We start from the raw sequence: 18,346 nt of genomic DNA, 5'->3' as shown, positions 1-18,346 counted from the left end.
AACCTTTTCAGGTGATATTCTTCATCATTATTTTATCTTAGATATTATAAGATATTTTCATATCTTCAGTTATACATATTCTCCATATTTCTGGAGATATTTTCACAACTACTCTTATCTGAGATCATGTATCTCCCCGTAATATCTGTGTTACAATATAAAAGAAACTGTGTTAGTTTCTAAATTTTGAAACCTTCGAGTTTAAAATAGGAATGTTTTGAAGCAGTGTTGGGAACTGATGCATGAATTAGTATAATATAATGACACTTGATCAATGTCATTATATTACAGTAAGTCATGTTGAGTTTCTAATGGAATGTGATGATTTACAGTACCATCATCATGTGCCATGTTACACGGCTCTTACATTCTAATCAAATTCTAAAAATATCAAGAAAATATTTCTTGATAATTCGATCTTTTCCAGGATATTCTGGTAATTTGACAAGTCAAAATCGTGCCATCACCACTTCTTTCTGAGAGCATTAGCTATGCTCATTCCAAATTTCATACCTACGAATTCCGGATTATTGCTCGCTTGACTCGAGGACGGGAAGAAGAAACGAAGGGACAAAGCCCCAAAATAGAAATTGGGGTAAAAATCGCAGTTATTAGGAGAGAGCATTAACTGTGGATGACAATGATTATATAAGACAGAAGCAGGGATATTGAAGTATAAGGGAAGATATAAAACCCAATAACAACCCCGGAACTACAAACCGTGCATATCAATACGTATTACCACGTAAAGGCACGGGAAGATTAATAACACTATTACCCCAAGATAATAGTAGAAATAAATAAAATCCTCCGGTGGTAGATGAAAGAGAAGTATGACAGATGTGAAAATTAAGAGTATATCAAGGATCAGAATGGGATGAAGCATATTGGCAAATGTCTTAAAGTAGGAATTAAGGAGAAAAAGATAGAGGATGTAAGGCATGGAAGTAAGGAAGGGAAGGAGGTGGATTTATAGTAAAATATCCGATAAAGAAATCGAAACAGATTGCCGCATTAAATAAAAAAGATCCTGATTTCCTTAATCACCAAAGAACCAAATCTTATTACGTAAGATTTTCTTTAAATCCCTTAAATCCCGGAAGTCAATAGTAACTACGTAATCGGTTAAAACAAATATATTTATTTACTCATTTCACTCTTTTGTGATAGCTTCACTCGTGCGCTTCACATGATCGAATCGTTTTATCTATATCTCTCAATAATGATAAAACTCCATTATTACCTCATATTCGTCATGAAAACATTCATATTGTTATCCGTGATGGCCTCTATCAAATTTCGGGGACGAAATTTCTTTAACGGGTAGGTACTGTAATGACCCGGAAATTTCCGACCAAATTTAAACCTTAATCTTTATATGTTTCCGACACGATAAGCAAAATTTGTAATGTTGAGTCTAGAAAGTTTGAAATCTATATTCGGATAATCAGTTACCCTTTGACCAAGCCTGATGATTCACGAACAACTAATTGTAAATAAAATATATATATATATATATATATATATATATATATATATATATATATATATATATATATAAGATCTAATTTATATTATTATTATTAATGTTATTATTATCAAAAATAATATTAATATTATTATAACTGGTATTATTATTTGCATCATTAATAAAATTATTATTATCATTATTAATAGTTAAATTTATTAAAATTTGCACTATTGTTAAAATTAACATTATTTATTATCTATTGATACTAGATTTCTTACTAATAATTTTATTATTTTATTATTAATAATATTAACACATTTATACTTGTAATTATCCAATTATGGATTATATACATATAAACAGATTTATACTTACTATTTTATATAATTACATATATATATATATATATATATATATATATATATATATATATATATATATATATATATATATATATATATATATATATATATATATATATATATATATATATATATATATATATACAAAATACAGCTGTATATATATATCGATACAAATACATACACATATATATGGATGTATAACCAACTGGTATAAATAAAATTAAATATAAAAATTACGTATATCTGTTTGCTATCATTTTCAACCTGTTATTGATTGTTTTACATTTCAAAGATTGGTACGAATCGAATCTCAATTTCAAGATACAACCAAAACAATCAGTTTCACCTTTATTTTTTTTAATTATATTTCTGTCCTTGAGAAGAATTGGCTGTCGATCAAATTGGGTTATAAATTAATACAATATGGTACTGAGTGTTATTAAGAACCACCACTTCGATCACCATGAAACACGTTTAGAATCACGACTATCACCTTGAGTTCTACCTCTTGTTTTTGTTATGATCGTAAACAAAAACCTCCCAACATCAACACCTTCTCACCGCTACTGCTTACTAACATTCTATTTTAAACATAAACCGATCACCATCATCTTGTTTTCTATTTTAAAAAGAACCAACAACATCACACCCTAACCCAACGAACCCTTTTTAATTTTGCTTTTGTGTTACGTCCCATCATCACTACAACCACCACATATATTTTTTCTCCGTTTTCGTTTGCTATTCAAAAGCTTCAAGAACAAACCCACCTTGAAAACCAATGGAGATCCCCATGTAACCACCACCTTCATTCTAATCACCACCGTCGACCATCACCTTATACTACCAAACGGTTACAGCTCCACGTTTGTTTAAATTATCATTCGAATACCTCGCATCTGCTGGGATTGAATACCGATGCTGTTGTGTTCCATCTTAACCGAAAGAAAAGAGTAAGGAAGCATGCAAAATATGTGATGTGTATATATATTATTGATAACCGACACTTTGAATAAAGAGTTATTCCACTTGCATCCTCTTCTCACTAGTGGGACACAAGATACCGAAAATTTTGATATTAAAAGGCAAGGAATGGCCGACATTTTACTAAGTCCTTGTACCCCACAAAAATCACTTTTATTGCTTGCAAATCAAATACATCGACGCTAAGTGCTTTCTATTTTCCTTTTCTAATCGGACTACCCTACAAAGCACTATAAACCCTCAACATCATTGTGCTGCTATTATCATTACTATTTCTTTTCTTTTCCTGCACATCCAATAGGTGATGACAAGGAAGAGTGATTCTGTTATCATTGATATAGACAATAATATAGATTATGATAGCATGATAAATAAGATGATGATTAGTATGATAACGATGAAGGATTTAATAAGGAGATGAGAAATTGGAGATGATACGAATTAATGGTGATGTAAGATCATAGAGTTTAGCGTAGGAAGATTAGGGTTAGATAAAGATGATTTACAATATTAGGTGATGATAGTATTAAGTTAGGAATGATGATAATTAGAGTAAGATGATGGTTTGATGATTATAATATTGATATCGAAACAGAAAATATAAATGATGATGATGAAAAGTGGATGCTCATTTAATCGAAAACAGAAAAGAGTGATTTGTTCCATGGACTTTCTAATTGATAAAAGATTAACTTAATCGTTGGGTTAAGTGATGGGTCGTATACTAGTTGGGCTGAGAAATTCATTTGTTTGATTGGGCCACGATAGCCTATTTCTTATTTGGGCCGTATGTAAAACTTCTGTTTGGCCAAGACCCGGTTGTGTTTCACTAAAACGTATTAAGGATGGTGTAACGATTTGATTATGGTTATGGATGATGTGGTTGCTAGGAAGATAACAGCTAGTATAGGTTAAATATTTAAACTTGCAAAGTTTTACAAGAAAGTAATTAGCTTAGCAATGGTTGGGGGTGTGTAAGTTAAGCAAAAGGTCATGGGTTCGAGTTTGGGCAACGACATTATTTTTTTTGCTAACCATGGAAGCCACACCCTTAAGGTAGTATATTTTGATCATTGTTATTATTATTATTACTATTATTATTGTAAAATAAAACAACTTTTATTTATTATTATTATCAATATTATTTTATCAAATAACTATTAGTTATATAAAACTATATTTACTACACATAACATAACTATATTAATACTTTTATAATAAATATTAGTAAATATAAATAATAAGGTTATTAATGAAAAACCTAATTAAAATAATAATTAGATCTCTAATGATATATAAATTTGTTCGATTACAATGTGTTAATATATATATGAATAATATAGGTTCGTGAATCCAAGACCAACCTTACACTTGTTCAATGATGTTATATGTATTTCTACTACGAAATACAGTATAGTGAGTATATAGTCCCTTTTTAAACTCTAAATATTTTTGGGCTGAGAACACATGCGCTACTTTTATAAAGGATTTACGTTATGGACACAAGTGACTAAAATTACGTTCTACGTTGAGTTGTACCACTGCATATCTCCCTATAACTTGGTAACTATTAATTACATGGGCCAGTGTAAACGCGAATCCTGTTGATAGATCTATCGGGCTGACATCCCCAACCGGGCTGGACGACCAGTTTTCAACGGTTGCACAGTACTTTGTTTAGGTGGCTACACTTGGCACGGTGTAGTGCGATTATATATAAAGGGAATATGTGCTGTTTTATACTTGTAAAGTTTGGTTACCAGGTGCTCAACAAACTTAGAATGTCTTTCATACACTTGCGAGTGTATTATGTTTAATATATGAAATCTTGTGGTCCATAATTATAACGCTGCTAGCATCATACCTATATATCTCACCAACTTTATGTTGACTTTTTAAAGCATGTTATTCTTAGGTACGAATTAAGTCTTCCGCTGTGCATATGCTCATTTTAAGGACATTATTTGGAGTCGATCATCGCAATGGGACCAAATGTTGAAGATTTCGTTCAGATGGATAAGGACGGGTTTTTACATGTACCCAGAAAATCATGTACATTAAGTGACTCAACATAGGAGAACCAGCATGGCTGGTAAGCAGCATACTACATAAAGACAGCTATGCCCCATTATAGGTATAGTGGTTTCCTGAGTGGTCTACATCAATTGTACTATTCAATAGAAGTCAAAGACAAAGTTGAACAGAAAAGGACACGCGTCGTGTAGTGACCCGAACTTTTCCATGTTTATATATATTAATTGAGATTGATATTTACATGATTAAATGTTTCCAACATGTTAAGCAATCAAACTTATTAAGACTTGATTAATTGAAATATGTTTCATATAGACAATTGACCACCCAAGTTGACCGGTGATTCACGAACGTTAAAACTTGAAAAAACTATATGATGACATATATATGGATATATATATATATAGTTAACATGATACTATGATAAGTAAACATATCATTAAGTATATTAACAATGAACTACATATGTAAAAACAAGACTACTAACTTAATGATTTTTAAACGAGACATATATGTAACGATTATGTTTGTAAAGACATTTAATGTATATATATATCATATTAAGAGATATTCATACATGATAATATCATGATAATATAATAATTTAAAATCTCATTTGATATTATAAACATTGGGTTAACAACATTTAACAAGATCGTTAATCTAAAGGTTTCAAAACAACACTTACATGTAACGACTAACGATGACTTAACGACTCAGTTAAAATGTATATACATGTAGTGTTTTAATATGTATTTATACACTTTTGAAAGACTTCAATACACTTATCAAAATACTTCTACTTAACAAAAATGCTTACAATTACATCCTCGTTCAGTTTCATCAACAATTCTACTCGTATGCACCCGTATTCGTACTCGTACAATACACAGCTTTTAGATGTATGTAATATTGGTATATACACTCCAATTATCAGCTCTTAGCAGCCCATGTGAGTCACCTAACACATGTGGGAACCATCATTTGGCAACTAGCATGAAATATCTCATAAAATTACAAAAATATGAGTAATCATTCATGACTTATTTACATGAAAACAAAATTACATATCCTTTATATCTAATCCATACACAAACGACCAAAAACACCTACAAATACTTTCATTCTTCAATTTTCTTCATCTAATTGATCTCTCTCAAGTTATATCTTCAAGTTCTAAGTGTTCTTCATATATTCTACAAGTTCTAGTTACATAAAATCAAGAATACTTTCAAGTTTGCTAGCTCACTTCCAATCTTGTAAGGTGATCATCCAACCTCAAGAAATCTTTGTTTCTTACAGTAGGTTATCATTCTAATACAAGGTAATAATCATATTCAAACTTTGGTTCAATTTCTATAACTATAACAATCTTATTTCAAGTGATGATCTTACTTGAACTTGTTTTCGTGTCATGATTCTGCTTCAAGAACTTCGAGCCATCCAAGGATCCGTTGAAGCTAGATCCATTTTCAACTTTTCCAGTAGGTTTATCCAAGGAAATTAAGGTAGTAATGATGTTCATAACATCATTCGATTCATATATATAAAGCTATCTTATTCGAAGGTTTAAACTTGTAATCACTAGAGCATAGTTTAGTTAATTCTAAACTTGTTCGCAAACAAAAGTTAATCCTTCTAACTTGACTTTTAAAATTAACTACACACATTTTATATATCTATATGATATGCTAACTTAATGATTTAAAACCTGGAAACACGAAAAACACCGTAAAACCAGATTTACGCCGTCGTAGTAACACCGCGGGCTGTTTTGGGTTAGTTAATTAAAAACTATGATAAACTTTGATTTAAAAGTTATTATTCTAAGAAAATGATTTTTATTATGAACATGAAACTATATCCAAAAATTATGGTTAAACTCAAAGTGGAAGTATGTTTTCTAAAATGGTCATCTAGACGTCGTTCTTTCGACTGAAATGACTACCTTTACAAAAACGACTTGTAACTTATTTTTCCGACTATAAACCTATACTTTTTCTGTTTAGATTCATAAAATAGAGTTCAATATGAAACCATAGCAATTTGATTCACTCAAAACGGATTTAAAATGAAGAAGTTATGGGTAAAACAAGATTGGATAATTTTTCTCATTTTAGCTACGTGAAAATTGGTAACAAATCTATTCCAACCATAACTTAATCAACTTGTATTGTATATTATGTAATCTTGAGATACCATAGACACGTATACAATGTTTCGACCTATCATGTCGACACATCTATATATATTTCGGAACAATCATAGACACTCTATATGTAAATGTTGGAGTTAGCTATACAGGGTTGAGGTTGATTCCAAAATATATATAGTTTGAGTTGTGATCAATACTGAGATACGTATACACTGGGTCGTGGATTGATTCAAGATAATATTCGTCGATTTATTTCTGTACATCTAACTGTGGACAACTAGTTGTAGGTTACTAACGAGGACAGCTGACTTAATAAACTTAAAACATCAAAATATATTAAAAGTGTTGTAAATATATTTTGAACATACTTTGATATATATGTATATATTGTTATAGGTTCGTGAATCAACCAGTGGCCAAGTCTTACTTCCCGACGAAGTAAAAATCTGTGAAAGTGAGTTATAGTCCCACTTTTAAAATCTAATATTTTTGGGATGAGAATACATGCAGGTTTTATAAATGATTTACAAAATAGACACAAGTACGTGAAACTACATTCTTTGGTTGAATTATCGAAATCGAATATGCCCCTTTTTATTAAGTCTGGTAATCTAAGAATTAGGGAACAGACACCCTAATTGACACGAATCCTAAAGATAGATCTATTGGGCCTAACAAACCCCATCCAAAGTACCGGATGCTTTAGTACTTCGAAATTTATATCATATCCGAAGGGTGTCCCGGAATGATGGGGATATTCTAATATATGCATCTTGTTAATGTCGGTTACCAGGTGTTCACCATATGAATGATTTTTATCTCTATGTATGGGATGTGTATTGAAATATGAAATCTTGTGGTCTATTGTTACAATTTGATATATATAGGTTAAACCTATAACTCACCAACATTTTTGTTGACATTTAAAGCATGTTTATTCTCAGGTGAATACTAAGAGCTTCCGCTGTTGCATACTAAAATAAGGACAAGATTTGGAGTCTATGTTTGTATGATATTGTGTAAAAACTGCATTCAAGAAACTGATTTCGATGTAACATATTTGTATTGTAAACCATTATGTAATGGTCGTGTGTAAACAGGATATTTTAGATTATCATTATTTGATAATCTACGTAAAGCTTTTTAAACCTTTATTTATGAAATAAAGGTTATGGTTTGTTTTAAAAATGAATGCAGTCTTTGAAAAACGTCTCATATAGAGGTCAAAACCTCGCAACGAAATCAATTAATATGGAACGTTTTTAATCAATAAGAACGGGACATTTCACGTCGACGGCTGAAAGTGACCTTACAAGACCACGTGAGAATGTAGAAGTTTAACGCGTGTACAGACATGTGTAATTCTTTGTCAACGCCTAGAGAACATAACATTCTATTTGTTTATTCAAATAGTGGTGCCAAACTGAATTGGGGTGTTCCTGCAAATAGCTATCAAAGAGGAAAGCGGAGAGAATGCTCTCTGATGCAGTTGTCTCCACAAGTACAGACATCCTATGTACTAATGGACAATAGATCGATTACACGATTTATAGGACTACTATTTATGTATTCACTATTGTAATATTCAGTAGTGTGGGTTTTATTTATTGAGAGCCCAAACTTGTAATAGCTTAAGATTACCTTGATAGTTATAAGTTAGGTATAATCTGTATCAACCAACTATCATTTCACCAAGGATAGTTGTAAATCTTTGTGATTCATATCAATAAAGAATCAACTGTTGAAAATTACCTTTGACTCTTGATTAACTTTCTTGCTTGAATACTAATCTGTTATAAGTATTGAGTTAAACAAAAAGAATTGTATTCACCCCCTACAATACTCCCGTTGTTAATCAAGGGATCAACAACTAGTATCATAACTTCAGTCTTGATAATCTCATATCTTGGATCTAAATTCTCTTATGGATGCATACTCCAATACAGCTTACATTAAAAATGGCTCATCCAATAGACCACCCAAATTTGATGAAGATGAGTATGAAACATGGAAAGCTAGGTTCATGCTTCATCTTGAGTCTATTAACCAAATCATGCCTGGAATTGCCACTGATGGTCCATTCATCCCCACTAAAACAATTGATAGTGGTCTTGCTACAGCAGACACTCCTGCCATTCCTGGCAGAGAAGTTGTTCTCACTCCAACAAAATGGGATGTTGAGAACAAACGTCGTATTGGACTTGACCCTAAGATCAGAACCTTGTTAGCTATAACTTTACCTAACCATTTGTTCAAACTGATTAAGGGAAAACTGAATGCTAAGCTTATGATAGACTATCTTGATGTTACATATGAAGGCATGTATGAGGTTAGGCAAAATAAGATTATTGCTTTGAAAAGAGAATATGAAATGTTCTTTACCTACAAGAGTGAGACCATTAAGCAAACCTTCATTAGGTTTAATTCCTTAGTGGCTGACTTGCTTACTTTGAAAATCACCTATACCAATTTTGAACAAGTCAACAAATTCATTGACTCATTGCCTGCTAAATGGAAACTTGTTACTGACCCTTTAAGAACCACTCAGACTTTAAAGAACTTTAACATGTCTTCTCTATATGGTACACTTTGAAATCATGAGAAGGCAGAAGCCAAATTAGAAATTAATTTGAAAGAAAACTTTAAGTCTGGCCCCACCACTTCAAAATCTACTAAGATAGATGATAGTGCTCTTATTGTCGCTGCTAAAAAGAAAGCTCAAAAGACTTTACTGGTTCAAAAGTTAATGGCAGAAGAAGAGTCAGCTGAAGATGATGAGGGTAGTGGTACTGGGTCTGAGGAAAGCAGTGATGATGAGAATGCTGTTGAAGGATTTGCTGAAAGTATGCTGGCTAGGCAGTTCAAAAAGTTCAATCGAAATAGGACCAGCAAGCCATATAAAGTGAGTAAGAAACCAAGTGCTAGGTATGGTAGCAAATCAGTCAAGGGCCCTAAATCTGAGTGTTACAAATGTGGGAAGGTTGGACACTTTGCAGCTGAAATCATATCCAGGAAACCTTCATCACATGCTAACTCCTTCTCGAAAGCTGAAAAGTACAAAAACAAGTACAAAGCAATGAAGGCTTAAATGAAGGAAAACTCAAAGGCTGGTAAAAAGGAGAAGAAACCAGAAAAGGTACTAGTAGCTGAGCATCATGATTGGGATGAAACCAGTTCATCTTCATCTTTTGATAGTGAAACTGATGATGATTGTGCTGGTTATGTTTCTGGTAAAAATCTGTGTTTGATGGCCTAGGAGGTTGAGGAGTTTGATGAGGATGATAATGGTAGTACATTTATGGCTGATATGATGGAAGCTGACTTGAAAAAGGATTCACCTCAATGGAAATCTAAAATGCTGTATAAGGTTGATAATTTTCGAACTTATACTGATGATGAAAAAGCTGAAATGTTTGACTATCTAAGAGTTGATTTATGTAGAGGCAGTAAACGTGAAGAAGTTTTGAAAACTGATATTAAATCTTTAAATGAAAAACTTAAAGGCAAAACTGATGAAATTAAAATCTTGAAAGATGAAATTTCCAAACTTGAAAAAAAAAAATTTGCTTTAAAATCTCTTCACGTTGAAGTAGCAGAAGTCATGAACCAGCTAAACGACCTTAAAAAGGTTGTTTCTTCATGGTGTACATCTGCTCAACACACATCCAAGTGTGTAAATGAGCAGGTGCCTGCCCAAGTTGAAGCCTTCTTTGCTGGTGACTATGCTGCTGCTGCTCTTGCAGAAGTTGCTTTAATGGACCATACTCTTGAAACTGATCGTGAAGCTGTCTTGCCAAACACATTTTACAAGATAGTCAAGGGTAAAAAGGTCTTAACAAATAAGTTTGTCAGACCTACAGTGACCCCACTACCGTCCGTGAAAGATATCTTGGAGAGTGAAGTAAAAGCTAAGGATATCAGTATTTCAAATGATGAGATTACTGATCCCTCAAGCATTTACTACATGACTCCTAAAGAAAGACAAATCAAGAAAGAAATAACTAAAAATAATCGAAGAAATTCAAAATCAGTTAATCTTTCAAGTTGTCTAAATGTTCAGCCTATTGTTGCAATTCGTACTGGTCAATCAGAAACTACAGACGAACCAGTAAATCTCGATACTGGTAAGTCTGAAGTGACCCCTACTGGTCAACCAGTAGCAGTAGACAAACCAGTAACCTCCCACACTGGTAACTCAAAATCGAAAGATAAAGCAGTAAAAGGTACTAGTTCCAAGCCAAAAGCTGCCCATAAGGGAAAAGCTAAAACAGTAGAGTCAAATACTGAGACATCTATCGCTGAGATACTGACTGTGAAGCTCGACCAGCTACTACTGGCTGTTACTCTAAGCCAGCAGCAGAACCAGTCACCCAGTACATCTACTTCCAACCAGCTACCGAGAACAAAAGAGAGAAAATGCTACAAATGTGGCAGCAAAGCTCACTTGTCCAATCAGTGTACCCAAACTATGAACCCCAATACTGCTGCCCCTCAAACCAATCAAGCAGTAAGGAAGAAAGCATCAAAGATGACTCTTCCAGAACCCATCCTTGGTGGGATTCCCAAAAGGAACTAATCTCTTAGCTAGTGCAGGGCATTCAAAACAAGAAAATCTGGTATCTCGATAGTAGTTGTTCGAGACATATGACCGAATATAAGTCCCTGCTGATGGACTATCAAGAAAAAGATGGTCCAGTTGTTTCATATGGAGATAATTCGTTGGGTTATACAAAGGGTTTTAGTGCTTTAACAAATGGGAATGTTACATTTTCAAATGTAGCATATGTCATTGGGCTTAAACACAACTTACTCAGCATAAGCCAACTGACAAATAGCAGTAAGATAGTCCAATTCAGAAGGAAAATTGGCACTATTTTTGATAAGACATGGAAGCCACTGCTGACAGCAAAAAGACATGAGAACATGTATCAAATTGACATGAACACAACAATCACAACAACTGATACTTGTTTTTATTCAAAGGCAGCAGGCTACCTCAAGTAGTTATGGCACAAGAGACTCTCACATCTCAATTTCAAAGATATTCACAAATTATCAAGTAAAAGTTTAGTCTCTGGGCTACCCATCATGTCTTATGTGAAGGACAGATTGTGTCCTGATTGTGAAAAGGGAAAACATCATCATGCTTCATTCAAGTCAAAGCAGATTTCATCTGTTGAGAAACCATTTCACCTACTTCATATGGATCTTTTTGGTCCTGTTAATGTAGCTAGCTGTAGCGGGAAGAAATATACACTGGTTATTGTTGATGAATATTCCAGATACACTTGGGTATTCTTTTTGAAGAAAAAGAGTGAAGCGTCTGATGAAATTATTAATTTTATCAAGAGAATGGAATTATTGAATGGGCAACTGGTGAAGCAGCTTGATATGGCCGAAATGGACGGGTTTATTCGTGCGTTGTCGTTAGGTCGCAGGACGTCTAATTCAGTTGATCTAGGTAGCACGCAGTGGTTTTGTTTATTTATATTTTGCGGGGCCTAAATTTACTTTTACTTTCTAAGGTGTAGAAGGTGTAAGTTAACCTAGTGTCGTATTTTTTTTTTTGCTGATTAACGAATTGAAGATCAAGTGGATAATTGTCTTTTAGTTAAATTGCCTGGATAAAAGATAGTAGTTGATTTTAGCTAAAGGTCCTAAATGCAGAAAAGTAAATAAAGTGGAAGGATATTCGGAGTATGCAGATCAGGGAAACGTTGACCAAGATATCAGTATTGGGTAAGGGAAAGGTAATTATGCTTATGTTAAAACTATGCTTGGAATGATATAGATCTGGTTGGATGAGCCAATTACACAGACTTACTTGTCTCTGAACTCTCGGAGTTCTCTTTGAGTAGTGAGAAGTATGTCACTTGGTTGTACAATTGAAAGGCAACAATACCTCTGAGGTTATCCTCAGTAAATTACTAGGTTTATTAGTGAGTTAAGCTCTAATCCTAACCCTCGTTATCAGTTTAGGTAACTGAATAACAACGTGCCGTGTTGATTGAACACTGATCACAAACGGAAGGAGTCCGTCGGTTTAAGTTGGCAAAACCTTAAATGAAAACTAACAACCATTCCATCATACTAATGAGATCATAACAATTCAAGCATTATACATCATCATAGTTAATATACTGATAGTAAAGCAGATAGAAACCTAATGAATACCTAAACAGTTGATATGACTAAGACCTAAGGCAACAATTAAACAAGAACATGCAATAGGCTTGGGTCACACAGTGAAGGCACTAACGAGATCTTAACATCTCCTAAGAGGTCTCTTCGGAACGGTCTATAGGCATACTAGGTCATTCATGTCTCAATTCCTAAGTTCCGTGTCCTAAAAGTGCATTAGATGCATCTCGGGAACTCCGGCCATACCGAGTTCATAGAATCTTCAGATGAAGTATAACCAGGGGTCTTAATCCTATGAAGTAGCTAATTTCATATAGGTGGACAAGTCCTGATCACAACCTAGGTTAGTCAATCCTTAAGATGCTAGCATACAAATCTATCGGACTTCCTAGTTTAATATTATAACAGTAATCGTACTAAATTAACATAATTACGCTAATCCAAACTTCTATCATGGCAACATACAGATTAATTAAGCTATCATGGTAATATCGGAATGCTTTATTAAACATAAAAAGTAAGAACACATGTTTAATACAAAAGACAAGCGTTTCGGAAAAAAACCTGAAAGGCCGAAGAAATCTGCCCGAGATCGCAGGGACTCGCCGGGACTCGCCGGTATATCCTCCGAAAAATAAAAGATAAGCTAACTACTACTAAAAACTAACTAAAAGCTTGAAAATATGAAATGAATTACAAAATTGAGTGTGTGTTGAAATGGATGGAGAAAGCCCTTTAAATAGACTTGAAATTTGCCTGCAAATGGCTGGAAGGCCATTTGGCAACCCATTTGGCAGACCGTTTGGCCAGCTCGTTTGCTGAGGCAGGCCGTTTGGTTGGCCCATTTGCTGAAGTCGTATGGCAGGCGGTTTCTGAGTCTGGCAAGCCGTCTGACAGGCCGTTTGGCTTGCCAGGTCAGCCTGATTTCCTGGATCATAACTTGTTTTCTTGTCTTTCACCGTTTTCGCTCTAGATTCTTCGTTTTAGCTCCATTTTACTTGATTCTTCTTGCATCGCCTTTGTAATTACTTAATCTACAAAATCAATCGACAAAGCGATTATTTTTGCGATTAATATTGGAACTTTATGGTTTTTAGAGTTTAATATTGGGGGTAAAAACGTGACTTTTTGCCCGATATCAAATACCCCACACTTAGCTTTGCTTGTCCTCAAGCAAAAAGCGGAAATATAAGGATCTTTCTAATCGATTCTCCCTTGCCCCACCCATAGATCTTTTTATTATGCCTTCATCAGAAGTCGGCACATCTTTTGAAAGTATTAGAAAAAGCTTCGAGCTTCGATGGTTTGGTCGCTAGATTTCAATTGCGTCCATAGTGAAAAAGGCGTACTTTATAACTCTCAGATGTAGAGTATACATGACCAGGCTCCTCACTAGCGGATCACTCGTATCACTCAAGTGTTTAGGGTGTCATATTCTAACTGTATTGTCATTCAGAAGCCAGTCGTGTATCAGTTCTTATCATAGTCTTGGTAAAGCATCGATATCTCCACCTTTTAAGTAAGGATGGCACTGAACTTCCTCCTAGGCATTCTTTCAAGAGGAAGACGAGTTACAGGGTTTGGAAATTTCATGGATGGGTGAAAGTTATCCAGATCTTTTGACTTTTGAGAGAATTGATAGATTTTGATTCTTCAGAGTATCAAATTTGGATAGGGAATGGCCTAGAATTTCGTAAAAGTTTTCTTCGGAAGAGGCGAATTTTGCTAAGACTTTGTCTAGAATTTTCTTTTCCTCTTCCAGCTTTCTTCTTCAGGGCATCTTCTCGGGTTTTTCTTTGCCTTATTCATAGAGACTTTGCTCTTTCATAATCATCATTTTTTTTTGATAATACCCTTTCTTCATAACTTTTGTCTTTTGTTCCTGGTGCCCAGAGAGGAAGTGATAATCCACTAAAAATAGGTCTTTGACCTATCAAAAACAATCAGGGGTTCAAAATCTTTCAACAAGTGCTTTTGAAGCGAATTTGATCGATCTATCTCTTTATTAATCTCTGGATCTTTTGATGAATGGAAAGGGGAGTGAATGGTGTATTTTGGGAGTGAATTTGGGGTGAATATTTTTGATTCATCAACTTTTTATGCAAGTTGGTCGGTTTAAATTGCGTGGAGTGGAAACAGAAACGGATGGCTTTTTGTCTTCTCTATTCAGAATGAGTTTGGAAGGAGTATCGCACCTGCACCACGTATGGCGCTCACTAACCATTGGTCTAGAAACGTATATCTGAACCAAGTTCTAACTTGAACCGTACACCGACACGCTCATCAAATGAAATAACAAAGTACTGTAGATTTGATGGGTCATACAGATACTTTGGGTCCAAGATTCCTTACCTTTTGGGGAGTAGGGGTCGTGCTTGATCATGCGTAGCCTTTTACATATTTTCTTAAAAGAAATCTTTTGACACAAAACATAAGTTTCAGCTTAATCGTTAGGTTCTAATAAATGTTCCGAAAACCAATTTCTAGCAATTTTATTAGATCTTTTGGGCAAAAACTGGGTAAGAATTTTTCAAAATTACCCAATATCCATTGCTTAATTACTTTTGGACAAAAGAATTTTTTTTTTCAAAACTTGGTGTTTTGGTTACTTGACCTTTAAAACTTCGACCTTTAAAACCATTACCCCACACTTAGAAGAACATTGTCCCTAATGTTCTTTAGAAAGAATATTTTAATACTTTATAAATTAAGGACATTGACTTCTAAAATTCTAAGTTAGTTGCGGGGGTTACCCCACACTTAGAAATTTTAGTGCGTTATAATTGAAATAGGTTTGAGGAAGGATTACTTCCCTATGGTCATGTTACTTTCCTAATGATGGGCCTTCCTACGGTCAATCTCCTAGGGATCGGTCTCTTTTTATAATATTTCTGCATGGAGAACAAAAAGAAAAAGGCAGCATTTCCAATGTATATAACTTTTTAGTTCAATGCTTCAAAGATAAAACTAAAGTAAAATAAAGTAGAATAAAGTAGTCTATGGGATACTATCCTGGTCAATGTGCTGAGTCGGCTCTGCGAAGTATCTGAAGATCTCATCATCATCCTCTAGTCTTGGCAAGTACTCGAGAGGTTGCCCTATATCCAACTCAGGGCCTAGTAGTGAATCCAGATATAGGTCTGACAGCAACTCCAGGTGGGATAGGTTCCGGAAAGGCTCCTCGTCAGGTATGCTCTCGGTGATCTAAAATGCCTGGGCCGTTGGTAGCTCAACTGATATGGGAATAGTGACAAGGTGATAACCCTCAGGTACCTCAGTGACTGGAACTAGCTCGGTGACTGGAGCAGGTGGCGTGATGGGAATAGGAGAAGCATGTGCAGGCATGGCGGTTGAGGTAACTCAGTGAACTGAGGCTGGTGTGGAATGCCTGGGTGTAGCTTATCGTGTCGGCTGAACATGGCGCGCTAGCCTAAATGAAGACGGGCCTAGAGTACTGCGCGACATCCCCTCGCGCTGGAGGTATGCTCTAAGAGCTCGGTAGAGCCTCTGATGGTCTCTGAGTAGTGCCCATGTAACATCAGGGTCACTTAAAGTGGGTCCATAGTGTATCACTGTCTGTGGCTCATGCATCTCTGGATACTGTGTGTGCTCGGCTGGTCTCCTGGCTAAACGTCTAGATCGTCGAACGGGAGGAGCTGGCGATGCTGTGCCAATATCCTCCTCAACGCTCTCCAATATCAATAGCCTTGGGCCTAATTGCCTTGTTAATGGCCTGTTCTGATTAGCACTGCTCCCGGATGAGTAAACTTTAGGAGTCCTCCTCCTGCGATCTGGGTTATAAACTGAAGCTCCTGAACTTGGCATTTTTGCCTGAACACATTCAACAATCTTGTAAGTACTAAGCACAAGTACGGCGCTTAGTTGTTAGTACACAGAGATAGTATCTTAAGACCAAAAATAATTGAAATGAAAATAATAAGTAATAAAAAGGATAAGCAAGGGGTGCCTCCCAAGAGCGCTTTGTTTATCAAGTCGTCACAACTCGACTTTTCCTTGTCAGATCTTTAGAATGGATCAAAGGAGAAGAGGTGCTCCTCCTTATCGGTGGCCGTTGACTTTGAAGTTACCAGTAGGTCCTTCCAATTCCACGGCTCCTTGTGGAAAATCATGTACAGCTTTTTATGGGCCATTCCATCTTGATCTAAATTTTCCAGTGAACTTCTTGAACCGAGAATTGAAGAGCAGAACTTTATCTCCAGGGGGGAACTTTGTAGGGATTAATTTTGCGTCATGCGTAAGCTTCATTCGTTCCTTGTAGATGTATGACGTTTCATATGCTTGGTCTCTTAATTCGGAGAGTTCGTTCATTTGCATTTTCTGATGTTTTGCGGTAACTGAGGGATCGAGGTTGCAGGTCTTCAGCGCCCAGAGAGCTTTATATTCAAGTTCCAACGGAAGGTGACAGACTTTTCCATAGATCCTGCGGTAGGGTGTAGTTCCTAGAGGATTCTTGTAAGCAGTTCGGAATGCCCACAGAGCATCATCTAGTTTCTCGGCCCATTTATTTCCATGATGGCCGACAGTTCGTTCTAAGATTCTTTTGAGCACTCTGTTCATGACCTCTGCTTGTCCGTTAGTTTGCGGATGATAAGCAGTGGACATTTTGTGGGTAACTCTGTATTATTGCATCACTTTCATAAACTGGGTGTTACAAAAGTGTGTGCCTCTATTGCTTATTATAGCACGGGGAGCTCCAAATCTGCAGAAGAGTCTCTTCAGGAAGTTGGTGATGACTTTGGCATCATTAGTAGGAAATGCTTGGGCTTCAACCCATCTGGAGATGTAATCTACTGCTACGAGGACATATTCTTTCCCATTAGACTTTGAGAATGGGCCCATGAAGTCTAATCCCCATATATCGAAGATCTCGCAAGCTTGGATATTAGTTCGAGGCATCTCATTCTTCATAGAGATAATACATTGCCTTTGACATGTGTCGCAACGCTTTACAAGCTTTTGCGCATCTCGGAATATAGACGGCCAATAGAATCCTGATTCGTAGACTTTTCTTGCGGTTAAATTTGCTCCATGATGACCTCCATTTGGTCCATGGTGACATTGGTAAAGGATCCCTGCTGCTTGTTTCTCATCTACGCACCTCCTGATTATCTAATCAGGGCAAATTCTAAATAGGTAAGGGTCTTCCCAGTAGTAGTACTTGACATCCCTGAAGAA

The sequence above is a fragment of the Rutidosis leptorrhynchoides genome, chromosome 3, assembly GCF_046630445.1.
Source record: "Rutidosis leptorrhynchoides isolate AG116_Rl617_1_P2 chromosome 3, CSIRO_AGI_Rlap_v1, whole genome shotgun sequence".
Lineage (NCBI taxonomy): Eukaryota > Viridiplantae > Streptophyta > Magnoliopsida > Asterales > Asteraceae > Rutidosis > Rutidosis leptorrhynchoides.
This window is presented reverse-complemented; position numbering follows the sequence as displayed.